Source organism: Macaca mulatta, chromosome 1, assembly GCF_049350105.2.
Source record: "Macaca mulatta isolate MMU2019108-1 chromosome 1, T2T-MMU8v2.0, whole genome shotgun sequence".
NCBI classification, from domain to species: domain Eukaryota; kingdom Metazoa; phylum Chordata; class Mammalia; order Primates; family Cercopithecidae; genus Macaca; species Macaca mulatta.
The window spans coordinates 164168314-164189118 of NC_133406.1; the positions used below are offsets into that span (position 1 = coordinate 164168314).

Consider the following 20805-nt stretch of genomic DNA (forward strand, 5'->3'; position numbering starts at 1 on the left):
GGTATAGCTCAATGAATGTTGTTATAAAAAACAAGAAAAAGAAAAGATGACCACATCCAAATGCCCATTGCAGAAAACCACAACAAAAACATTTTTTAGTTATTTCTAAATTTTGTTTTCATTACCAAAATAATAGCTCAGCTCTTGCAATGGTGTATTAGCTCATTTCTGCCAAAGAATCAACAAAGAAAAATGTTGATTGAATTTAATATGTTTCTGGGTGAATGTGTGTCAATATTGATGTAAAATTAAGGTACAGTAGGTAAATAACGTGTATGATGATAGAGCCACAGCTGTTTTAAAACTGTCTCCATGTAATTTTTAAATGCATGTCTCCAGTGTCTGCTAAGTACTCAATACAGATTTGTTAGTAAATTTGAATGAATAAATGAGAAAGCTTGCTCTTGCAAATAGGTTCTTCTTAAATAATCTATGTTATGTTCATGTCATTAGACATGTCAGATGTCTGTTTCATTAGTGCTGCATGTGCCTGTGATTATAAAAGTTTAATAAAAATTAGGCGATGCAGCTTTTCTTTGGTTTTTCCTCTTCCGGTAAATATCCAATAGCCCTTGCAATATTCCATCATGTACAAGCTCTGCCTTATCCCTAACCATTATTACTCTATGGGGCAGGACTATTTTAGTGTCTGATCTATTCCATCAGGTGAAGCAAACAAATTAGACAGAGTACAACAGCTGCTTGATATAGGATGTCCTCATGTTTTCGTTCCTCTTTTTAATACACCCAAGCATCACATTTATTTTTTCAACAGCTGCTGCACATCGAGCAGACTTCTTAATTAGCTAATGTTTGCAAGGCCTTTTGAAGATAAAAAGCCCTATATAAGTGCTAAGTGTTATTATTACCTTGACAAAAGAGTTCTCTTTTACCTTGGCTCACTGCAAAATGTGTGAGCTTTCCTTCTCTCTAACTAGCAGTAGTTAAAGTACAACCTGCATAAACCACAGGAGAAAGAAGTTAGAAATTCAGCTGTGGCCCCTGAACAGAGGCAATTGGGCACTCTGGAATGTTCCTTCCTATTTTAATGTACTCTTCACCAGGCACCAAAAGAAAAGAATGGTGGGGATGGGAGGGGGTTAGAAAACACATTTTCAGTCTTTAGAATGCCTTGGGAGAATGGAAATACTTACAGCATGCTCTTTCTTAAAAGAACTTTTTTTTTTTAATGTGAAACCTAACATCTATTTTTCTTAGCTTGATTTTAGAAAACAAAGCAAGCATTTAGCTATCACAGATTGCATCCTTGCAAATAGGTATCTATGATCTAGAGACAAAAAATGACGTACCTGAACCAAATTTATGTGTAAGTAACCTTACCCCGTTTCTCATTACCAGGAGGGAGGATACTAAAAAAAGAAATATATTAAAATATAAAGGAAAAGACCAAGAAAGCCTCCACAGCTCAGTGCTCATACCTGACACCTCACACACTCACCTTTGCTTATTAAAAACATTACCCTTCAAGGTGTAGAAGACAAAGCTTCTGTCCTAGGGAATCTTCCATTTTTAGCACTAGTAAAACAACAACTATAACAATAACAATGACAATAATAACTACCCTTGGCACCTATTTACCAGGTCCCAGGCTATTTGCATGTGCCTTACATATATTAACTTGTTTACTTCCCACAAGGACTTGAAAGTTTTTGTTATCTCCATCTTACAGATGAGAAAACAGGCCCAGCAAGCTCAAGTGACATGCCCCAGGTCATTAAGTCAGCACTAGAGGCATAATTTGAACCCAAGTTTGCTGGGTTATCAACCTGAACCCCTTAAACAAATGATGCCACTTCTAAGCCATAATCATTAGAGCCATGACAGTGCTACAAGTAAGTGTGGCGTCATTCCTGTTACCATCTGTTATTACAGAAAGGCAGAAGCCAGGCACAGTGGCTCATGCCTATAATCCCAGCACTTTGGGAGGCTGAAGCAGGAGGATCGCTTGAGCCCAGGACTTAGAGACCAGCCTGGGCAACATAGCAAAACCCTATCTCTACAAAAAGTAAAATAAAAACAAAAAATTTAAAAAATATTTTAAATATTAAAGGAGGAGGCAAGAAGAGAGTCAAGGAGCATGTCTGGCTGGTCTGATCAGGGAAGTCATTGCAAATTGAATTCTATCCCTTTTGTGAGGAGAAAGGTTTGCTCCATCCAGCAAAGTGTGGAAGTAGCACTCTATGATCACCATTTGATACTACCCCCATTTCAGAATGTATTCAATGGATAGGAGTGATGATAATAGGAGAAAATGAAGTCAAAGAACAAATAAATGGCCATGCCATGGAAATGAATGCTAGTCTTCAGTGCTAATTTAAATTAGGTATTTTCATCATGATTTTTTTTAAGTAAATAAATTACTTAAATTTAATTAAAATAGATGATGTTATTACCAGTTTTTCCTATTGACACTGAAGTTTTAATTCTGGGTATATGGAAAGATAGGACAGTGGTGGCCTTAATTGAGAGGGAAAGGAATTTAGAGGAAAAAGAATTAAGAATGGGGGAAATGATAAAATATACTAAAAGACACAAAATTGGAATTTTTTTCATGAAAACCCCCAAACTGTTTTTGGCTATTGTGAATAATACTGCAATACAATGTGTGTGTGTGTGTGTGTGTGTGTGTGTGTGTGTGTGTGTGTGTATAATAAAATATTACATTGTACCCCATAAATACATACATTATTATTTTTCAATCAAAAATAAAAATTTACATTAAAAAACTGAAATGATGAGGCAAGGACTACACATGCAATTTCAGTACAGTCTGCCCAGGCAGAGCTCTTAATCAGTCTGTTTCTCCCATCATTTGAAAGCTGCTGTCTCTGCTTCCTGGTGCCAAAGTACACTTATGGAACAAGGACACACTCAACAGTCTCACATGCCAAAATAAAAAACACTTGTTTTGTGTGTCCTCCCCAAATAAGGCTAGAAGTAGAAAATGCTATCTGTTATTACACAGCTCTAGGGCTGCAAGTTAAATGTTTGCGAAGGTAGAAATCCATGCTCCAGATGAACCTGGAAGAAATCTCAAAGAATTGGGACAATTTGTAGCTCCTTAACCAAAAGCAGGAGTAGGGGAAGTGAGAAGCTTACGCTTTGTGACTAATATATTAGATACATTACTCAAGAACGACATCCTTGTGAACCCTGTAATCATCACCAAGAAACCGAGGTTGTTGACCTACAAAATGTAGATCCAAGACTAAATCTGCATTTCATACAAGATTCCTTCCAGGCTCTAGCAAACTGGGATGATCACATTGCTGCTTTGAAAACCACAACAGGAAGCATAAAATATTATCATTCAAAAGTTATAATATAGGGGAGACAGAGAGGTTCAGATACGAGAGAATCTCGGACTCACCACTGCCAACAGGTGACATCAAAATCCTCCATAATCTGACCCAACCACTCTTTCCAAATAGATCTTCTTCCATTATTATCTTTCTGGCCTCTAGGCTTCCTCTAAACTGAACCAATAGCTTTTCTGTCTCCTACATATCCTGCATTTCCCACTTCCACTTGTTAATTCCAGTTGTCACTTTTTTCTAGGATGCCTTTCCACTACAACTCTCCGTTTTCAAATACTTCCCCTTATTCAATGTCATGTGTCACTTCCTCGGGGAAGCCTTTCACTCAGGCAGAGTATAAATAGCACATCTGCTTCATTTTTCTCATGAAAACAACGTTGGCCCCTATATGATGATTCCATTAAAAGAATGTATTTTGGTGATAGCCTTCTTGGCCTGGAATTTCCTTGACAGTGAGACCCATATCTGCTTCATCTTAGATCCTTTCTGGCACTCAATCCAGTGCTTTAAAAGTAGAAAATGCTAAATAAATATTTAATAAAAATTCTGGCAACATTTCTCACATTTATTATAATTTATTGTCAAGTGTTGTTCTAGGTGCTGGGGATACACCACGAACAAAATAGACTGGAATTTCTGACTTAATGGAATTTACATTCTAAAGTGTGAGGCAGACAATAAATGAAATTTAAAAGTTGTGTCAAATAGTAAAAGATGACAAGGGCAAAGATAAAAATGAAGCAGAGAAGCAATATAAAAAGGGTCAAGATGGTTAGAATTATAGATTGGATTGGGTGGGTGGGTGGGTGGATGGATGGATGGATGGATGGATGGATGGATGGATGTGTTAATGGGTAGACTGATGGGTACATGGGTAGGTGAATGGATTCATTACATAGAAAAAAAATTGGCTTTACTAGTGGGAAAATAAACTCCTAACACATTTTCTAATCTGCATATAAATTCGTTTCTCTATATAAAACATTTTCTAGTCTCTATATAAATCAGTTTCTAGGGCCCAAAAAGCGATGGTTCATCTTACGCACAATAATCTTAGAGAAATCGGGGAGAAAAAATCTGATTCTTCAGTTTATCGCCATATTGACTTTCAGGTGCTCCTGTACAAGTCACTTTTGGTGACCTTACAAAAATATGTTAATGCCTATGAGTTTAGGAAGAAACCATTTCTTTAGGTTAGAAAGAGCATGTTTTAGTCTGGGGATATGTCTATGAAGGAAATGATCCTTTCAAATAAGAATTAACCATTGAAGATAAAAACATGGAAGGAAAAGGAAGGTTTTTAAATTGAAAGATGGATGAGTTATTTGTTTACGCTAATTCTGTCAAGTCTGGAATGAAGATAATTTTCACAAAGCAACAGGGATGTAATATCTTCAAACCCATAGTCGGCAGTTCCTGTATCACACTGAGTTCAGCAGAGTTCATTAAACTTAGTGCTACTAATTTACTAATTTTTATTTGCAACATGGAATAGGGAGAATCCTCATATGTGGAAATGAAGTGGCTTCCTAGTGCAAAGCTCAACGGGGTGGCCACATTTTTCATGGTTGGTTCCTGCTGCGGTCCTGCTGCTTTATCACTGAGAAAAACAGCAAGAGGCTTTATATTTTCTACATTATTTTACAAATTGATTTCAATTTAAGGAAAAACATTTATTTGTGGCTAAAACTCCACTGCAGACTCAGTGAAAAAACACTTAGTGAATAAGAACATCCTTTTAGTGTTCCAAGCTAGCTCTTTGAATAGAGAAAGCAGCATAGCCATTCAAGGGCATTTTTATTCCCTCATGATTTTCAAGGCTCAGAATATCTTGAATTTGGAATTTTCTACTTACTATAGAGCTAGCATTGCCTAATATCTAAAGTGGTCTCTGAATATTTCCCCTCAGGTCTCAGTCTGTACTGTAAGTTATGCACTGTTATGTGTTTTTTATCCCTCCTCTGTTCCCAGTTTCTGAGATTCTGAGAGAGAAGTGGATAGAATGAAGACTGTATATTCTTTGGGGGTAGGAGAAAGGAAGAGGCTGAGACTCAGCTATCACAGCACCAGCAGCATGCGTTTAGTGCATTGACTCAGAACCAGAGTGTGAGTTCTATTCCTAGCTCCATCATTACTAGCTGTGTGACTTTAGGCAATGTAACTAACATCTCTGTGCTTCAGCTTCTTCTTTGGTGAAATAAAGATAATGCAATAGAATCGCCACAAGGGTCAATTAAGTTACTACTGGTAAATCACTTACAGATGGTGAATACCTGGCACATAGTGAGCTACATATAAACATTTGTTATTACTAGTTGTTCTACCTGCAAGTGGAAGAGGTAAAAAGAGTAGTCAAGGTCCCAGCTTGCTCTGGCTAGGATTCAAAGTGATATCTGAACATGTTGAAAAATTAGTGAACAGACTCTTTGAAGTGTGAGCCTAAGAGGCACAGAGGAGCCTCCTGGGAAGTAATTCCTACCAAGAACTGAGCTCAACATTTTAGACCCAGTAACAAAGCATTAGTCTTAGTGGAGCGAAGTTATTCTGGTTACATCGGATTCTGACTCCAGGTTAATCTAATGCACTTCTCTGGGCTCTAGGAAGATAATAAGATATATCAAAAAGGTAAGTGACATTTCCCTAAAAATTTTGTTAAACATTGGAGTGCAGACAGCATTGTGCTAGCAGTACTTCTAAAAAGAGTGGAAGACACTGATGGGGACAGAGAGGTGTTAATCCTCCACCTGGAGACAGCAGAGCAGCGGGTGTGGGCCAAGATGTTAGTGGACACAGACGGCCCAAATGGCATTCTCCACTTAGCTAAATGAAGCTAGAACTATTGATTTCCACAGCCCTCTGAAAACCACCGGAGCTGAGATATAGTTAAACCTTTGCTTTGTTACAATGTGATAACATGGTGACATGGCTCATAAACTGTAAGACCATAAATAATTTCACCTGCTAGACTTACGATCCTAACAAAGTAAGGAAGAGGTAAGTAATTTCATTCATTAAGCATTAAACAAATATGTATTTAGTCTTTTATATGTCCCAGGCATTGTGTGTTATGTGCCAGGGATTCAGCAGGGAGAAAGGGAAGCAGATTTCTACCCTTATGAAGCTCATACTCTGAAGTGCAGAGAGCAAGTCTCCAGACAACTAGAAATCAGTCAGTACTCTGGAGAGGAAGGGACATACCATCAGATTTGGGCATCAGTGAGGTATCTTCCCTCAAAAAACGACCTCTGCTATTAGCTGAAGAATTACTAAAATCTAGCTAGGCAGAGAGATGAAGGAAGAATGTTTCATGCAACAGAAACAGCATATGCTAGGATCCAGATACCACACCTTAAAGGACTGTTGCGAGCAGGGATCAGCAAACTATGGCCTGTGGACCACTGCATGTTTCTGCAAATTCAGTTTGATTGAAACACGGCCATGTTCATTCATTTGACTATTGCCTATAGATGGTTTTGTGCTGGTTTTCTCTACGATGGCAGAGTTGGTTAGTTGTCACAGAGACTGTAAGGTACATAAAACCTAGAATATTTGCCAGCTGGTCTTTACAGAAAAAAAAATGCCCACCCTGGGCTAGAGCACAGAGGCAGTTGGCAAAGTGATGAGCATTCTCTCAGTGGACATCCTTCAGCATTATGCAGGTGCTGGAGTGGGCAGTAGTATAAAGCAAAGTAGTGAGTCCACAGGTTCGCTTTTCTGTGCACTTTGCAATTCAGACTCATAGTGATAGCCCCTGTGGCACTATGAAAAGAAGAGATGCTTTTGTAGCACGTTTTTACATTTGTGCTTCATGGAGCCCTTTATAGAATACATTTTTTTTTTTATCTGAGGTACTGGGGGGCACTAACTCACTGCATGCTGCTGAGACCAAGACCTTTGTTTCTAGATAGTAGCCTCAAATTTCCAGCAACACACGGAATACACATACCATCTGACAAGCCACATTAGAAACCCTCTTAAGACAAAATGCTGAAGGGAGGTGGCACACTCCATCTGGCCACATTATCAGTGCTTGATTGCAATCACAGCTGACATTCATCCAGTTCAGAGAGCTATCTATAATATATAAGCTGAGAACTTTTACTTTGTTGGTTTTATAATAAAAATAAAAGTTTCACTGAACTTTTGCTCAAAATTTAGTACAATGCTTCAACTTGGAACCTTCTCCCCTACCCTCCTGTAAACCTATCATTCATTGTTCTTAGTTATGTTTATTTCCTCTGCCCACAAGGATCCAGATAAATATCCCTACTTCCTGTTCCCCTAGTGCCCTGTGCTTACCACACAGTATTGTTTCTTTTCTTGCCATCGGCCCCATTCCTGTAAGATCCTTGAGGGCAAAGCTGAATCCTTCACCATTACAGGTTCATGCCTGAGACATTTTAGGGTCCTCAGTACATATTTACTTAATGTAAATATGAAAAGGAAAAACTAATGACTGAATTTATACTGTGGAATGAAAATTTCATATACAGTTTACTATATAGCTAACAAGCATAATTACATGAATAATGAGCCATATGTTTTTGGTATTAACTCCTATTTTCTTCACACCAAGGGATTAGCCTGATGTTGCTCAGAGAATGCTCTTTTTTCTGTAGTCTATGTCTTGCTCTGCCTTTCTTTGTCCAGATTTTGCAGCCTCACTGATTCTCTGCCTTGGAGTTCCACACTGTCATCTTCTGACACTGATATGGCTAGAGTGGTCACTTCCTTATGTCAGAATTTTTAATACTTACAACAAAGACTTCTTAGTCTCTCTTTTATATAAACTTTGGTTCATAGTTTATAGAATAGAGATTTAATTAACTGTATTTCTACAGAGGTTGTTTACTCAAATTTGCCCTGCAAAGTGCTGGCTTTCAAATCGTATGCCTAGCAATGGTGCGATTCAGCTGGTGTTATAATCTTCTGTTTTCAGTACTTGTGTGTGTATTTTTTGCCAGACCAGGGACATGTGGGGCAGTTTCTACACAGCAGAAAATGTGACTTCTTCATTGATTTCAAGTTATGATATTAAGAACACCTTGATATTTGCTGAATGTGAACTTTCTGTTTAATCGTTTTATATCCATGATCATATAGAAGAGGTCACGCCAAATAGAAAAGGACTTAGAACTTTGTGAAATAAGATGTTCTAAATAAGAGAAAGATCATGGTACATTTCAGTCAGTAGCCTTATATTTATTCTTATTCTTGTTATTCAATTCTTGATGTTTTTTCAAAAAATCAGAAGTCAAATTGAATTGACTAGGCACATTTTTTGCACTTAGAATCTACTTTAAAGTTTATAACCGGATAAATAGTATGTGCTTCATTTTTAAAGCTAAGTTAAGAGGCAGGAGAAAGGGTAGAATTTTGTAGGCGTCAGTTAGATCAGGTTTCTAAAAGATCATAGGCTTGAATTCAGAGTTTCTAACTGTCTTGAAAGTAAAACAAGGGTACAGTGGAGAAATTTAAGCTGGGTCGAAAATGGAATATTTCATGCACAGATTGATTAATAAAGAAACAAGGTATAGGGGCAAGAAATTCTGAAACAGATTATGAAGCAAGTCAGAGAATAAGAATTCAAGAACTCAGTCTTTAAAAAAAGGAAATAATCTAAAGTAAACAAAGAAAAGAGAAGGACTCTGTCTGAAGTAGCAAGGTAATAGCTTTTCCTGATGCTGACAATTCCATATCTTCACACCTAACACATATGAATTGCCAGGGATTCTGAATAATGTAGGAACTGTAGGGAGAAGGAGGAGATTGAAGAGTGAGTGAAAGTGAAAGATTGTGTTTATTGATGTATACATCAATACAGTTGACACAAGAACTATAACCATGAGTTAAACTAATGAACCTAATCTTCAGAAAATTAGAGACAGGGTAAATGGCTTTGTTTATCCATTTTCAGAATGTTGAAAAATTGAAAGGCCATGCTTGTCATTATTGTAAAAGAATTCTATGACTCATTTTTACACATACACTCAAAGCCCTTGTGAATTCATCTCAGAAAAAATCTTAATGTTGTGGGAAAACCATTGATGTTCATTGGTAAAGATCTCTGTACCAGAAACTTAGATCATGGAATTATTTAAAACAACACAGAAAATTCTACTCATTATAGTGTTAAAACAAAAGTAATAGCTTTACCTTTAATAAAGGTTGAAAAGAAGTTAAATCTAAAATATTATTTTATTTTAGATTCAGGAAGTAAATGTGCAGGTTTGTTACACGGATATATTGCATAATATTGGAGTTTGGGTTTCTTGTGTACCCACCATTCAAATAGTGAACACTGTACCCAATAGGCTGTTTTTCCACCCTCACACCCAATTTCCACCTTTTAGAGTCCCGAGTGTCTATTATTTCCTTCTATATGTCCATGGGTACCCATTGTTTAACTCCCACTTATGAGGAAGAACATGCAGCATTTGATTTTCAGTTTCTGAAGTATTTCACTTAGGAAAATGGCCTCCAGCTCCATCCATGTTACTGCACAGTACATGATTTCATTTTTTTTCAATGGTTGCATAGTATTCCATGGTATATATGTACCACATTTTCTTTATCCAATCCACTATTGATGAACACTTTGGTTGATTTCATGACTTTGCTACTGTGAATGGTACTGTGACAAATATATGAATGCAGGTGTTTTTTTTTTTTTTTAATATAATGATTTGTTTCCTTTGGCTGTATACCCAATAGTGGGATTGCTGGGTCAAATGGTATTGCTGTTTTTAGTTCTTTCAGAAGCCTCCAAATTGCTTTCCACAGTGCCTGAACTAAGTTGCATTCCCACCAATAGTGTATAAGCATACCTTTTTATTTACGTCCACCAACATTTGTTATTTTCTGACTTTTAATAGTCATTCTGACTGGTATGAAATGATATTTCATTGTGGTTTTAGTTTGCACTTCTCTCATAATTAGTGATATTGAGCATTTTTTTCACATGTTTCTTGGCCACTTGTATGTCTTCTTCAGAGAAACGTCTATTCATGTCTTTTGCCTGCTTTTTAATAAGGTTTTATTTTTTTCTTGTTGAGTTCCTTATAGATTCTAGTAAGTGTCGAAAATATTGAATTTTGAAGAATTATTTTTTATTTTATTTTACTTTATTTTATTTTATTTTATTTTGTTTGGGTGGAGTCTCGCTGTGTCACCCAGGCTGGAGTGCAGTGCCATCATCTCGGCTCACTGCAACCTCCACCTCCTAGGTTCAAGCGACTCTTCTAACTCAGCCTCTCAAGTAGCTGGGATTACAGGCACCTGACACCACATCCTGCTAACTTTTGTATTTTTTAAAGTAGAGATGGGGTTTTTGCCATGTTGGCCAGGCTAGTCTCGAACTCCTGACTTCAGGTGATCCACCCACCTCAGCCTCCCAAAGTGCTGGGATTATAGGCATGAGCCACCATGCCTGACCAAGAGTTACTTTTTAAAAGGTATGAGTATGTTTTAGTAATTCTCTTCATTCAAAGCCTCCTTGGTCCTTCAGGAGATAAAGAGTCATTCACTTTCATTGCCTATTCACCAATCTGCCAAACAAATCTAATATCTGTTTTCAGAGTTTTATATGTTCCTTGTACTGACTTTCATAATATTATTCTGTCTAAAAATATTTGGTACCAGATTTTATCAGAGAATAACAATCTGCAATAAGAAGCTGAGGTGCTTTGAGTCTGTATTTCCAAGAAATCTCATGTTGAATTGTAATCCCTAATGTAGGAGGTGGGGCCGGGTGGGAGGTGACTGAATCATGGGGGGAGGTTTATCATGAATAGTTTAACGCCATCCCCCTTGTCATTTTTTTGGCAATGAGTGAGTTCTAAGGAGATCTGGTTGTTTAAAAGTGTGTAGCACCTCTCCCCTCTCTCTCTTCTTCCTGCTTTAGCCATGTGAAGTGCCAACTCCCCCTTTTTGTTTTCCACCATGATTGTAATGTTCCTGAGGCCTCACCAGAAGCAGAGCAGATGCCAGCATCATGCTTCCTGTATAGCCTGTAGAACTGTGGATCAATTAAACCTATTTTCTTTATAAATTACCCAGTCTTGGGTATTTCTTTGTAGTAGTACAAGAACTGACTAATACAGAAAATTAATACCGAGTGGGGCATTGCTATGAAGATACCTGAAAATGAAACAACTTTAGAACAGGGTAATGGGTAGAGATTGGAACAGTTTGGAGAGCTCAGAAGAAGAAAGGAAGATGAGGGAAAGCTCGGAACTTCTGACAGACTTGTTGAATGGTTTCAACCAAAGTGCTCATAGTGATGTGAACAATGAAGTCCAGGCCGAGAAGGTCTCAGATGGAAATGAGGAACTTATTGAGAACTGGAGTAAATGTCATTTTTGCAATGCCTTGGAAAGAACCTGGCTGCATTGTACCCCTGCTATAGGGACCTGTGGAACTTAGAACATAAGAGTGATGATTTAGAGGATCTAGTGGGAGAAATTTCTAAACAGCAAAGTGTATGATATGTGGCCTGGCTGTTAATAACAAACTATGCCCATATGTGTGAGCAAAGAAATTACCTAAAACTGGAACTTATATTTAAAAGGGAAGCACAGCAGAAAATTTGGAAAATTTGCAGCCTGGCCATGTGGTAGAAAAGAAAAGCCTGGATGTCTAGGAAGAAGCCTGTTGCAGTTGCAGATCCCTCATAGAAAACATTTGCTAGGGCAATGTGGAGGAGAGATGTGGAGTTGGAGCCCATGTACAGAGTCCCCACTGGGGCACTGCCTAGAGTAGCTGTGAGAAGAGAACCACAATCCTCCAGACCCCAGAATGGCAGATCCACTGACAGCTTGCACCCCGCACCTGGAAAAGCTGCAGGAACTCAGTGCCAGCCCAAGAGAGCAGCCGTGGGGGCTGAACCCTGCAAATTCACATGGACAGAGCTGTCCAAGTCCTTGGTGGCTCACCCCTTGCATCAGTGTGCCCCAGATGTGAGACATGGAGTCAAAGGAGATCACTTTGAAGCTTTAAAATTTAATGACTGCCCTGTTGGGTTTAGGACTTGCATGGGGCCTGTAGCCCTTTTGTTTTGGCCAATTTCTCCCTTTTGTAATGGGAGTATTTACCCAATGCCTATATCCCCATTGTATCTTGGAAGTAAGTAACTTGTTTTTGATTTCACAGGCTCATAGGCAGAAGGTATGAGCCTTGTCTCAGATGAGACTTTGGACTTTGGACTGTTGAGTTAATGCTGAAATGAGTTAAGACTTTGGGGGACTGTTGAGAAAGGATGGTTGTATTTTTCAATGTGAAAAGGACATGAGATTTGGGGGGCCAGGGGTAGAATGATATGGTTTAGATCTATGTCCCTACCAATCTCATGTTGAACTGTAATCCCTAATATTGCAGATGGGGTCTGGTGGGAGGTAATTGGACCATGGGAGCAGTTTCTCCTGAATAGTTTAACACCATCCCTCTTGGTATTGTCTTGGTGATAACAAGTGAGTTGTCATGAGATCTGGTTGTTTAAACACGTGTAGCACTTCCCCCTCTCTCTCTTCTTCCTGCTCTGGCCATGTGACGAGCTGGCTCCCCCTTTTTTGCCTTCCATCATTATTGTAAAGTTCCTAAGGCCTTCTCAGAAGCAGAGTAGATGCCAGTGTCATGCTTCCTGTACAGCCTGTGGAACCCAGAGCCAATTAAACCTCTTTTCTTTATAAATTACCCAGTCTCAGGTATCTTTCTTTTTTTTTTTTTTTTTTTTTTTTTAAATACAGAGTCTCACTCTGTTGCCCAGGCTACAGTGCAATGGCAGGATCTCAGCACACTGCAACCTCCACCTCCTGGGTTCACGTTATTCTCCTGCTTCAGCCTCCCAAGTAGCTGGGATATTACAGTCATGTGCCACCATGCCAGGCTAATTTTTGTATTTTTAGTAGAGATGGGGTTTCACCAAGTTGGCCAGGCTGGTCTCAAACCCCTGACCTCAGGTGATCCACCTGCCTCAGCCTCCCAAAGTGCCTGGATTACAGGCATAAGCCACCATGCCCGGCCCTCAGGTATTTCTTTATAGCAGTGTGAGAATGTACTCATACAGAAGCCTTAAGTGACAAAGAGTTTTAAGTTTTCAAATGTATAAAAATATTCTTCCTTCATTTTAATACAGAGAGAATATAAAATGGAACTGATATAGAAACTTTATATTTTCAAATACACTTAGTTAAAAAAGAAATTCACAATAGTCAAGAGGTGGAAGCAACCCACATGTTTATAGGCAGATGAATGGTTAAACAAAATGTGGTGTATGCATACAATGGAATATTAAACAGGAAACAGGAAGGAAATCAAGTCACATGCTACAACATGAATGATCCTTAAGAACATTATATAAAATGAAATAAGCCAGTCACCAAAAAAACAAGTACTGCATGGTTCCACTTACATGAAGCATCTAAAGTAGTCAATTTCATGGAAATAGAAAGGAGAATGGTAGTTACCAAGAGAGAAATGAGGGGACAGGGGAGTGGGGAGTTGTTTAATGTGTATAGAGTTTTAGTTCTGCAAGATGAAAAAACTTCTGAAGATCTGTTTTATAACAATGCAAATATACTTAATACTACTGAACTATACACTTAAGAATGGTTAAGATGATAAATTTATGTTAATTTTTTATAACAATTAAGAAAAAAGCAAAACCTAAGGTATGTTTCTGACTCATTTAAATTTAATTCATCACTCATTTGGAGAGAAATCAGAGGTCCATGAAACCCTGGCCTTCACTCCTTTAATTAGCCTCTAGCTCTTTCTTCTTAAACACAAAATCTTCTATTTCGACAGGATTAAATGAACAGGAATACATGAAAGGAAAGGTTTAAATTTTCCTTGAAATTGAGACTCTGACTCCCAGAAGGCCAATGAGGTTCTAAACTTGAAATGTGCACTTGACAATCACTATTAATAACTAAGATATACCTCCAGACAAATTCCCAAGCCTACTTATTATGTATGAACATGAGCAATTATGCCTTTGCACAACACATACACAATATACTGCAGAGCATGCAATCAAATTAATGCATAATATAATCTAGCATGGATAATTGAGAACTGGAATATTGATTAGCTACCAGAACTATTTTCTCTCAACACATTGTATTTTTATTATTAAGCAAGAAAATAGACTTGCATATTTAGTATTAATACGTTGCATAACATAGTTATGGTAGAAAACATTTGAAATTGGGGCCTAAACTTTTTCATTCTCAAAAGAGCAGCAGTTATTAACTGGTTAGGAATACAGCTTAGTGTTAGGCTCCATATGCTGACAAAATTAACAAAGCTTGGTTTTTGCTGTGAGAAACCTTACCATAATATGAGGACTATCACCAGGCCTCTATATAACTTGAATGTAAAGAGAACAATATGAGAGCTATAAACAAAGAACCATATGAATGAAAAAAAGAAAGTTAAACAGGCTGAAGTTGTAGACTTATGGACATTTAGACCTGGCATGAAGTAATCAGAGATAGAAATCTACCTCGCAAGGTTAGGTTTTCTGTTCTATTTTGGGGAGCTATGGTGGATTAAAAACCCTTTCCCATGTAGAATGAAAGTTTATCTTTCTTTAACATACACTTATTCGGATAAATAATACATTAATTCTCCTTTCTAATGTAGAAGGTAGTTCTTATTAACTATTAGTTATTAATTTCTTTCTTTAATCATTCATCAAAGTGACTGTGGAAAAACCAACTGTAGCTTAACTGGCATTTGGATATGAGAATCTGGAAGACTGAAGAGAAGTCTTAGCTAAAGATGTATGTTTGGGAGTCATCAAATCAATAAATCGGATTTAAAATTCTCCGTCATTTCTCAAGCCATTCTTCTCTCCACTCTGCAAGTTTAATCATTCACCTATTTTCATTGATTCTACTTGCAAATTAGTTCTCTAATCTTGCCCACAGTCACTCTCATCTCTTATATTAGTAGCTTCAAATTGTCTCACCGTATTCAGTTTTACCTACTTCCAAAACATTCTCTATATTGCAGCCAGAATTATCATTACTATGTCAGTTTTCTAGGGCTGCTGTAACAAAGTAGTAGAAACTGAGTGGCTTAAATAACTGCATTCTATTGTCTCCCAGTTCTGGAGTATACAGTTTGAGATCAATGTGTTGGCAGAACCGTGCTACCTCTGAAGGTACCAGGGAAGAATCTATTCCAGGCCTCTCTGCTAACTTCTGGTAGTTCCGTGATCTGCAGAAACATAACCCCAATCTTCACATAGCATTCTTCCTGTGTGAATTTCTATCTTTCCACATGATATTTTTAAAAATAAGGACACAAGTCTTATTGGTTTAGGGGCTCACTCTGCTACAGTATGACCTCATCTTACTAATCTTACTCATCTTAGTACATCTTACATCTGCAATAACCTAATTTCCAAATAGGTTCACATCCTCAGGTAATGGGGTTGATACTTCAACATAAAAATTATAGAGGGACATAATTTAACTACTGTATTTTTTAAATGTTAATATGATTCTGTCATTTCCTCTTAAAATGGTTCCCCACTGTCTTCAGGATAATGTCCAAAACGTCTTAACATGGTTTACTGAGTGCTTCATATGCTGGTCCTTAGGTCCTCTCTTGTTTCATGTCTTGTAGCTCTCCTTCTCCCACCCCACTCCTAGAAATACTCAGCAATAAATGTAAAATTACAATTACAATATGTATTTTAATAACCTGATGCCAGCACAGACTCTAATAGTGGATTTGATCTATTCAGGAAGATCAGAAGGTGCTTCTTCAAGGGAATGATGATTGATCTGAGAGGTAAAATATCTAAATAGGTGGAAACAGAAGAGAAGAACATCCCAGACAGAAGACGCAGTTTGTCCTCTATGTTTGAAGGATGAACCAAAGGAAGATAAGAGTAAAGTGGTATGAGATGAAGTTGGAGTGGCAGGGAGGTCCAGATGAAGCACAGACGGAGTTTAGGGATGGCACAGAAGAATCTCTGAGACTCTTACCCAGGGAAATAAGGCAATAAAATCCACATTTCAAAAAATCACTGTGGTAACTGTAGAGGAGTGAAGAACAGAGTTGAAGAGGCAAATGTGGATGGGGGAAGCCCTGTTACTGGAGAAGTCTACGTAAGCAAGGGACAATGGTGCCCTGTATGAGGAAATGATCTATCTCTAAGTAGATTTTAGATACATTAGGAAGTAAAAACAAGAGGCTTGGAAATGGATTGTTTAGAAGGAGTAAGGGAGAAGAAGCTGTCAAGGGTGACTTCTAGAATTTTGACTTAGTACGCGGAAGGCTTGCAAAGTCATTCATTAAAATTAGAAAATGTGGAAAATTTTTGTAAGTTCCTATGTACATGTTGGGTCCTCTGAAGCATTTTCAGAGAGATGTTGAGTGGGCAGTTGGAAGTTCTGAGGTCTTGCCTGGGTTGAATGTATGCTTTTGTGAATCTCCACCGTGCAGGTTAAAATTGAAGCCACAAGCATCAATAAATCAGAACTGAGAAGAATAGGGCATCCAAGACTGAGCTTAGATTCTAACATTTAAAGATTCGTTAGGGGCAAAAAAGCCAGCAAAAGAGATGGAGAGATTCGAGACATACCATGTGCACTGAGGGGAGAAAATGTTTTTTAAAAAAAGAAGTGGCGAACACTGATGAATATAGGCAGAAGGTCGGTTAATAAAAATACTGAAAAAGGCATAGTATGTTGGCGGGGAGGTGGGTAGGGGGCTGAATACTGAAAAAAATTTGCCTGTTATTACTTTTCTCCTCTCCAAGCTAAACATTCCATGTCTTTGACTAATTAGGTATTTCATGACATTTTACCATTTCTAGGACCTTCATCTGGAGGCACTCCAGTGCAACAATATTTTTGAATTGCCACCGAAAAAACAGGCCATTGGAAATGCCACAGAGCACTTTATTAATCATTCCCTAATCTATGCTGAACACTGTGTGGGCCATGGGGAAAGGATCAAAGAACAGCCGGACCAGATGGCTACCCTCAAAGAGCTTTAGTCTAACAGAAATGTTGAGGCACACACACATATATGGTAAATATAATACCAAGTGCCAGAAAAGAGTTTGATATTAACATTCTAAAGAGGAGGTGATGATTTCTGTCAAGCTTTCATAGAAGAGGAAACATCTCATCTGAGTCCCACTGGATGGATAGAATTCGGACTCTAAAACTGTGGTAGAAGATGATCTTCCATCCAAAGAAAGACAACAAGGATGGAAATTGGAAGATGTGTGGAAGGATGTGAAGATGAGTGCTAGGAAATAAGGCTGAAAAACTAGCATGGTCTTTTGGAGGCCAAGGCGTGTGGATCACCTGGGGTCAGGAGTTTGAGATCAGCCTGGCCAACATGGTAAAACCCTGTCTCTACTAAAAATACAAAAAAGTAGCTGGGCATGGTGATGTATGCCTGTAATCCCAGATACTTGGGAGGCTGAATTGTGAAAATCACTTGAACTCAGGAGATGGAGGTTGCAGTGAGTTGAGATTGCACCACTGCACTCGACTCTGGGTAACAGAATAAGACTCAGTCTCAAAAATGAAAAAAAAGGAAAAAAGAAAAGTAGCATTAAGCTACTTGCTGGAGAGCCATGAATATTAGGCTAAAGACTTTAGACTTTTTTCCTTTGACAGTAAGGATTCACTAAATATTATTCATGATTTTGATTTGAGTCTTACTCTGGCCCCTGGAAGTCTCGTCTTGCGGACCTTGGCTTACCTATTGTGGACATGCCTCTTTGAATCAACTTTAGCACTTTCTCTTAAGCACAATTCCTATGTTTAGATCACAGTACAGTTTTGCTGAAAGTGCTGACCTGGGAAGGGAATGGCTCAAAGAGAGGGAGAACAGCTTGGTGGCTATATTGTGTTATGCTAAGGCATAGAAGATCCCTGTGCATCATCTGTGCATCCTAGATATCAGGACTAGAGGATACAGGACACTAGCTGACAGAATTAAAATGCTTTTTTATGTATTCTCTTTGTTTATGATGCCTCTTTATGTTTTAGTTAACTTTCATTATCGTCCCTACCACCTGTTTTAGATCTAACCTTTCCCTGTCCACCCCAGCTCTCACTTGCAGCCTTTCATCCCTTTACTTTTCCTCATAACAACATTAAAAAAATCCAACATACTATAATTTTCTTACCTGTGTTATTTTTGTCTTTCTCCCCTGTTCCTGCACTGACATGTAAATTCTATTAGGCTTTTTTTTCCCCCTTCTGTTCACTGCTGTATCACCAGACCCTAGATCAGCGGTTAGCATGTGGCAAGAAGTCAGTGTTTTAAATAAATTAGTTAATTTGCTTTGGCCTTTATATTTGGATCCCATCAAAAGCATTCAAAATGAATTGCCTGCTTCTTTGAAGATAACAGGCAGCATCATGAGTCCAGTAAACAAAGGCAATGGAGGATGGATTCAAGAAATGTCCAGGAGATACAATCCAAAGAATTTGACAATTCAATAAGTGTTTGGAAAGGGGAGAGAAGAAAATCAAAGATGATTCAAGTTTTCAGAATGAGTGACTAGAGAAAGCAGGAGCTACTGGCAAGAACGGAACCAGAATACTAGCCAAGAAGGAGGTTTGGGACATTATAGTTAATGCAATGTTTTAGAACCTGATCAACACTATAATTGTTATTGCCTATAAAATATCACTTTGCCCCATAATATATTATTTTTAAAAAATGGAGAAACTTGATAAACTTTGCATTCCAAATAGCCTTTTTAAGCCAACAGTGTATACATATGAGACAATACCATCTGGGAAGGTGAAACAGAGACAGGCAGAACAAAGAAACTCTGACTTTGATAGATTAAACCCTTGACTTGATAAATGGTTCATGCAGATCAGCAATGGAAAGGCCTATGTGCCAACACAAAGAGCCAAAAATAATCTTGTAGTTTAAAGGAGTGAATGAATGATACAGCACTCTGAGTTTGGAAAAACCTCAGCTGTGATCATGAAATATGTATTAAAATCTTTGGCTCTATCGGAGACAGATACCTAAAGTTTCCTCTCGGGCTATGGTGGAAGTTATTTTTTTCTGATACAGAGCGGGCCAAATTCACATTACAGATGCTGCTTTTTATAATTGTTCCAGCATAAATTGTTTCAACTCAAGCAAAATCCAAAATGCACATTTTCTTGGTTGGTAGAGAAGGTGGCAGTCTATAAAAGGAAATGAGCCAGCAGATTTATCCTCTTTATCACAAAGGGAAGTCACAATGCATATCTCAAAGCAGAAGGGAAAAGATAGTATATCAGAAAAAGAACTGAAAGGAAATACACCAAAATGGAAATTGTCTTTGGTACGAATATACATAATTTCTATTTTATTTCTTTACAATGAACATATATTATTCTCCAATTAGAAAAAGAATAAAATGTTTTCTTTAAAAGAGTGCTCATTGGCCCAAAGCTGCTTAGTAATAAGCTTGCAGGTCATTTTCAAGAAATTCTGACAACATGGCATCTCCACTGAGACAAAAAATTAATCCATCATGGGGGAGTGAATTTTTTACTTCATCCCAAATCATTTTCAGTCTAAGCAAAAAGGAACCTACATGATTGTTCTGGAAACAATCAAAGGATAGGCAATTCTTAAGACAGATAAGATGCTAAGTAGAGTCAATTAAATGCACAGATACTTCTTAAATTCTGTTTCAGTCAATAAAGTCAACCTCTGCATCCAAAAATTATTTCAAATAATTTAGCAATTTTTACTCCTTACATTTTCCCCTCTTATTTCAATAAAAGCCTACCAAGACAGTTTAGTTTCATTTTGCTTTGCTTTGTTTTAAGTGGCCACAACAGAAAAGAAAAGCCTCGGAATGGTTAAATAACCAACCTGACAGTTTAATGTAGATAAACGTGGAATCGTCAATACTGAATACATCCCCCCCACCACCAAAACCAACATTCTTAGAAGTTCTGGGGAAATACTGGCAAAGCATAACTAATCATCTTAAAAGAAATAAAAACTTCTCTCCTATATACTCATCTACACAGGCACACACTTCACCGAATTCCATAAAATTTCACATACATAAAACCTGATGGATTACTTCACTTTAAAGCCAACCAACCAACCCATCAGTCAACAAAAACCTCTAAATACAGCAAACCTTCAGAAATTAAGAATTTCACATTCATCATTTGACTCCATGAGAATTAAGCCAAAAATCTATTACATAAAATATACACACAAATACCTACTGTGGACAGGAGCTGTTCTAGGTACTGAGAACACGTGCATTGTGAATGAAGAAACAGGTCCCAATTTTCACGGAACTGACATGATAGCGCTGAGAGGACAACAGAAAAGAAGGAGCTATACCAAAAACTGAGATAACCCTAAGAAGGCTGAATAGGATAGGTGGTGCCTAACCAAAGACACAGGACTGTCACAGCCACAGGGCCCAGCCTGGAGCTGGCACAACTGTGCGCCC

The 20805-nt window shown here is 37.9% G+C and overlaps 1 protein-coding gene and 1 long non-coding RNA gene across 4 annotated transcripts in view; one reads left to right on the top strand and one right to left on the bottom strand.

Moving 5' to 3' along the window:
* Nucleotides 1-20123, top strand: part of LOC144332835 (uncharacterized) — a 28633-nt gene extending 8510 nt beyond the window's left edge. The window contains exon 2 of the long non-coding RNA XR_013401026.1: nucleotides 17170-20123. This is a non-coding gene — a long non-coding RNA (uncharacterized LOC144332835). The remainder of the gene's footprint in view (nucleotides 1-17169) is intronic.
* The window catches only part of ST6GALNAC3 (ST6 N-acetylgalactosaminide alpha-2,6-sialyltransferase 3), a 555981-nt gene that overhangs the window by 255576 nt on the left and 279600 nt on the right, over nucleotides 1-20805 (bottom strand).